General features: G+C 34.7%; 1 non-coding gene across 1 annotated transcript; it reads right to left on the bottom strand.

Moving 5' to 3' along the window:
- Window positions 1-3,439: 3,439 nt before the first annotated feature.
- Window positions 3,440-3,546, bottom strand: LOC131814176 (U6 spliceosomal RNA). The gene has a single exon (XR_009347177.1). It is a non-coding gene; the product is annotated as a U6 spliceosomal RNA (small nuclear RNA).
- Between the last annotated feature and the right edge of the window lie 3,165 nt (window positions 3,547-6,711).

Raw genomic sequence — 6,711 nt, 5'->3', positions numbered from 1 at the left:
CAGTTTTTCTGCTTTCAGCTTTGAATCTCCACACAGTGCATGGTGCCTTCCCTTTTCTATTATGTGTTTCTTTTTGATAAGCTATGCCTCTTTCACTGTTGCACATGAGTCTTATATCATCAAGTTTCAGTAATATCTCTCTGTTCATGTGTACCTCCTTGAATTAAAGTTGAGATAGAAATTTTAGCCTGGGATTTTGAATATCCAGATATAATCTTCTGGGTCTACATATTAAAGAGTTAACTACCAGTTAAAATTCTCTTTCTGCATAGGGAATAAAGTCAGTGATATTGTAATAGCATTGTATGGTGGCAGATGGTAGCTACACTTGTGGCAAGTATAGCATAACATAGAGATGTTGAATCACAATGTTGTACACCTGAAAGTAATGTAACATTGTGTGTCAGCTGTACTCAAAAAAATTTTTTTTGAATTCTCTTTCTGTTCATGGAATCACAAAAATGCAGGACAAGAAGGAATTTTGGATTTGCCTAGTTCTGGAAACTGTGTTTTATGGTTTTTCTTTTCATGTAACAATCGTTCTTTTACGTAGTAATTACTGAGAAATTTTAAACTTGTTATTTTTATCTTTGCCTTTCAAACTGTAGTTTAAATTTGTTTTCATCTAGCTGCTAATTATCCTTCCATGAGTACATTGTTGGTGATGTAGTATGGAATCTAAAAACCCTGAGCCGTGTTTGTCAATACAAACCATGCAGGCCTCTGCTCTCTCTGTCTACTCTTATTTTCCAGAATCTTGACTGTGAAGTGGAATAATACTGTTATTATATTTCCATATCTTTTTAGGTCTTGCTTTGGAATCAATTTTGTTTTTTTAAAACAGTAGTTCTCAAACTTTAGTGGTGCATCAGAATAACCTAAAGGGCATGTTGAAACATAGACTGCTGCCTACCCCCAGACTTCATGATTCAGTAGGTCCATACAGGAGCTCAAGAAACTGCATTTCTAACAAATTCCCAGCTAATGCTGTGGGTGCTGGAACCACATTTTGAATACCACTATTATGGTGCCTTCATAAGATGAAAAACCAAGAGTCTTAGCATATCAAAATCTCCCTCGAATCCACCTACTACTCACCATATCCATTTTCTACCTCTTCTCCCTATAGTAAGTAGTCAGAGTAATTATCTTAAAATAAGAAGTAGCCTATATAGGATTTCTGAACTTGCTTCCTCTTCTGCCCAAAGCTCTCCAGCATCTTTCTATTGCCATCTAGGTAAAATCCACTTCTCTTCCATACTCCAACATCATTACAAGTCTCAGCATGATCTACCAGCCTTTCTGGACGCATCTCAAGGCTCATTTTTCTTTCTAGTCCTCTTTCACTGCGTTCTTCCCCATCTCAGGCCTAATACATCTGCTCAGTCACCAGGAATGCTCTTGGATTGGTTCTAACATCGCCAACTCCTGTACTTGACTTAGACCCCAGTATAAAAGTCAAGTTCTCGGAGAGGCTTTCTCTGACTCTACTCTATCAGGACTCCCCATTCTACTTCTGGGGTGAGTGACTCTCCTGGTTTGCCCAGAACCAAGTTGTTTCTTAGGAAGTGAGACTTCCAGTGCTAAAACAAGGATAGCCCCAAACAAACTGGAAAGACTGGTCATGCTTCCTGCTCCCCAGTTGCAAATTTTACTTTTTCTTTATAGCTCCTCCATAATTTATAGTTGTATATTTAGTTGGGTGATCTTTTTTTAAGTGTCTACCATCCTTATTAGATTATAACCCCATAAGCAAACAGGTGATATGTTTCTTAATCTTTTTGTCTCCAGTGTCTAGCACTACAGTTAGCTACACTTACAAAGTACCTGCTCAATAATTACTGCTTTTGAAAGAGACACATCTTATTGGTTACTCTGTTACAAAGGGAAATAGAGAATGCCAACATGTGTTATATACAACAACCTATACCTTCTTGTCTCACTTACAAAACATTTCACCTGAACATTTTGAAAATAACCTACTTTCTTTCCATTGGTCCCTGGACATTGCTAATGTGTTTTAGTTGACTAGAGCCCATCAATCCCACATACGCATATGGATTATGGATCTCCTCAGCTAAGAAAGCTGCAGCTAAAGAAACACCTTTGTCACCAACCTAATAAATTGGTACACACAGAAATTTTTAAACTAGTAACAGTTAATAGTACTTAATATTGAGTTTTAGATGAAGGCCAAGCTCTGGGTTAAGCACTGTGTATATTATCTCTTTAAAAATGTGTATGTTATGAGATAAATGCTTTTTTATTTTCCTCATTTTCCCTATGGACACAGGGAGAATAAGCATTATACTCAAAGTTATATATATATATATATATATATATATATATATATATATAGTGGTTGAGACAGGGTTCTAACTTAGTTCTGTCTGACTCAAAGAAGCCCAGGATTTTATCTATTCCTTTGACAAAAAATAATAGGATAGATTTTTTTTCCCTTTTCTTTTTTCTTTTTTTCTTTTTCCTAGAGAGGGAGGGGAGACAAAGGGAGCAGGGAAAAAGGGAATCTTAAGTGTTCTCCATGCCCAGCACAGAACCTGATGTGGGGCTTGATCTCACAACCCTGAGATCATAACCTGAACCAAAATAAAGAGTTGGACACTTAAATGATTGAACAACTCAGGCACTCCAGATTTATTTTTTTTTTTAATTGAAGTGCAATTCATGTATTATATTAGTTTCAGGTATATATTTATTTTAGATAAATCACATAGTGATTGAACATTTATGTACATTACAAAATGCTCCGCAAAAAGTGATGCAACGTGGGGGCTTAAGTGGGTACGAGAAGAATAAATGAAAGAAGATGGGATTGGGAGGGAGACAAACCATAAGTGACTCTTAATCTCACAAAACAAACTGAGGGTTGCTGGGGGGAGGGGGTTTGGGAGAAGGGGGTGGTATTATGGACATTGGGGAGGGTATGTGTTTTGGTGAGTGCTGTGAAGTGTGTAAACCTGGTGATTCACAGACCTGTACCCCTGGGGATAAAAATATATGTTTATTTAAAAAAAAAGTGTAGTTACCATGTGTTACCTTACAAAGTCATATTATTATTAACTATATTCCTGATAGATTGACTCTTCTCAACAGGGATTTATTTGCCTGGATTAAAGAATCATCTTGTCTAGGCAATCTGCCTTTTGTTAATTCACTGAATGGTACCTATTCAATTATAGAAGTCAATTATGTATACATATATATTTAAATCATATGTACTATATGCACATTATATATATTATCATGTGCACAATAATATATATCATTATATTTACTAGTGTTTTGCTAGTATATGAAAGCTAACATTTATGTAATGGTTACTGTGAGCCAAATTCTCAATTAAGTATTGTTAAAAGCGATGTTATCTCATTTAAACATCATACCTTAGGAAGTAGATAGTGATATTTTCCACTTTTTAAAAAATATAGAATGCTTCATGAATTTATATGTCATCCTTCTGCAGGGACCTTGCTAATCTTCTCTGGGTTTTTCCAATTTTAGTACATCTGCTTCTGAAGTGAGCACAATATTTTCCACTTTTTATAGGTGACAGGTCTGAGGTGCAAACAGAAGATAGGGACACTTTTCCTGAGGTCATATAGTATATAAATGATGGAGCCAGGATTGGAAGACAAGACCATTTGATTCTTTTTTTTTTTTTTTAAGATTTTTTTATTTATTTGTCAGAGAGCAGGAGAGAGAGTGAGCACAGGCAGACAGAATGGCAGGCGGAGGCAGAGGGAGAAGCAGGCTCCTTGCCGAGCAAGGAGCCTGATGTGGGACTCGATCCCAGGACACTGGGATCATGACCTCAGCCAAAGGCAGCTGCTTAACCAACTGAGCCACCCAGGCATCCTGACCATTTGATTCTTAAGATATATTTGTCATCTTTGTCTTTTCAAATCTCTAGTCTGACCAGGGATTAAAAGCTTTTAGCAATATTTTTCAGGTGCCTTTTAATTATTTCTCTATTATTTACCACAGTTGGCTACTGGTATTTATGAAATGTTCTTTCTCATGAGAATGTAAGCAATTGAAAATGTACTTCATAACTACAGACCACCTCAGGGTATTAATTTTTATACTACCACTCCTATTGGTAAAATCTTAGTGAACCCCACCCCCTCACTATAATGTTTCTCTTCCTTTGAAGAAGAACAATAAAACCTTTCCTCTCCCAATGCCTGACAGTCATAAAATTTTGACTAACCCAGGAGAGAGTGGTTAGCCTTCAATATCAAGTTGATATGGGAGCCTTCAGGATAATGACCATATCTTTTGCTGTAAATGTCTATAACATTGCCTCATTAATTTTAGTGGATTGATTGAAATGTGCAGTCACCTCATTCCTATGTTGCTACTGTAGACCATACTTTGTTGTGGCCTCTTTACTTACCACTTCCTAATTTGTATAAATTCTTCTAGTTCTCAAGATACATTGATTTGCATTTGCTTATGGCTATGACTTGTGGATTAGGAAATTTTAGAAATATTGGAGAAACAATTTGTTTTCTGAAAAAGAACAGAAATTTGTATATTATATTTTCATTTATTTCACATAATTTGGTCAACAACATAACAACATAATTATAAACAACAACTTTGGGATTTAAAAATTATGCAAATGCAGTAATTAAACTTGCAAATGAACTATTATTCATTTTTCTTAGTCTATCGATTTGCTTTAATAACTTGTTTAAAGGTAGACTACCTCCTTTTTATTATTTGATCATTCATGTTCTCTCTGGAGAACTTTACTTATGCTAGAGCCAAGTTAAGGTGCCTAGAAAATGATATGAAGTAAAGAATTTTGATTATATGCCAACAAACTGTACAACCTAGAAGAAATGGGCAAAATATTAGAAACATACAATTTTCCAAAATGGAAGCAGGAATAAATAGAAAATCTGAACATATTGATTACATGTAACAAAATTAATTAAAAAAATAAAAAAACACTATCAAAAATAAAAGCAGGATCAGATGGATTCACAATTGAAGTCTACCAGACATTTAAAGAAGAGCTAATATCTATTCTCCACAAACTATTCCAAAAAATAGAGAAGAAGGAGAGCTTCCAGATGCATCCTATAAGCACAGCATTATCAAAACCAGAAAAGATACCACAGGGGGGGAAAAAACAACTATAGGCCAATATCCCTGATGAACATAGATGCAGAAGTCCTCAACAAAATATTAGCAAACCACACACAACAATACTTGAAAAATATCATTTACCACATCAGGTGGGATTTATTCCAGAGATGCAGGGATGATTCAATTATCACATACCACATCAGTAGATTACAGGATAAAAATCATATAATCATCTCAATAGATGTAGAAGAAATATTTTAAAAGACTCAACATCCATTCATGATAAAAATTCTCAACCAAATTGGGTTGAGGGAACATACCTCAACATCACAAAGGCCATACATGAAAAACCCACAGCTAACATCATCAGTAATTGTGAAAAACAGAGCTTTCCCTCTAAGATCAGGAAGAAGGCAAGGATGTCTACTCTTGCCACTTTTATTCAACATAGTACTATAATTTCTAGCCATAGCAATCAGACAAGAAAAAGAAATAAGAGGCATCCGCATTGCTAAAGAAGAAGCTAAATGTCATTATTTGCAGATGACAGAATACTATATGTAGAAAATCCTAAAGACTGCACCAAAAAACTATTAGAAGTAATAAATGAATTCAGTAAAGTGACAGGATACAAAATTAATTCCCAGAAATTGATAGTGTTTCTGTATACTAACAACAAAATCACAGAGAAATTAATGAAAAAGCAGTACTATTTACAATTGCACCAAAAATAACAAAATGCTTAGGAATAAACTTAACTAAGGAGGTGAAATACTAGTACTCTGAAAAGTATAAAACACTGATGAAAGAAATTGAACAATATGCAAACAAATATAAAGGTACTCCATGCTCACGGATTGGAAGAACAAATATTGTCAAAACATCCATGTTCTCCAAAACAATCTACAGATTTAATCCAACCCTGATCAAAATACTAACATTTTTCACTGAACTAGAACAAATAATTGTAAAATTTGTATGGAACCACAGAAAACACTGAATAGCTAAAGTAATTCTGAAAAATAACAAAGCTAGAGGTATCATAATTCCAGATTTCAAGGTATAATACAAGGCTGTGGTAATCAAACAGTATGGTACTGGCACAAAAAAGGACGAATCAATGGAATAAGATAGAGAGTCCAGAAATAAACTCAAATTTATATGGACAATTAATCTATGACAAAGGAGGCAAGAATATACAATGGGGAAGGTATTCTTTTCAATAAAAGGTGTTGGGAAAACTGAACAGCTACATACAAAAGAATGAAGCTCAACTACTTTGTAACACCACACATAAAAACAAATTCAAAATGGAGGAAAGACCTAAATGGGAGACCTGAAACCATAAAATTCCTAGAAGAGAACATAGGCAGTAATTTGACATCAGCTGTAACAAAGTCTTTCTAGATTTGTCTCCCAAGGCAAGGGAAACAAAAGCAAAAATTAACTATTGGGAGTACATCAAAATAAAAACTTCTGCACAGAAAAGGAAAACAATCAACAAAACTAAAAGACAACTTATTGAATAGGAGAAGATATTTGCAAATGGCAAGTCTAATAAAGTGTTAGTATCCAAAATACAACTGAACACCA

Source organism: Mustela lutreola, chromosome 13 (assembly GCF_030435805.1).
Source record: "Mustela lutreola isolate mMusLut2 chromosome 13, mMusLut2.pri, whole genome shotgun sequence".
Taxonomy (NCBI): Eukaryota; Metazoa; Chordata; class Mammalia; order Carnivora; family Mustelidae; genus Mustela; species Mustela lutreola.
Note: the sequence above shows the minus strand (reverse complement) of the source record. Positions and strands in the feature narration are given on the sequence as shown.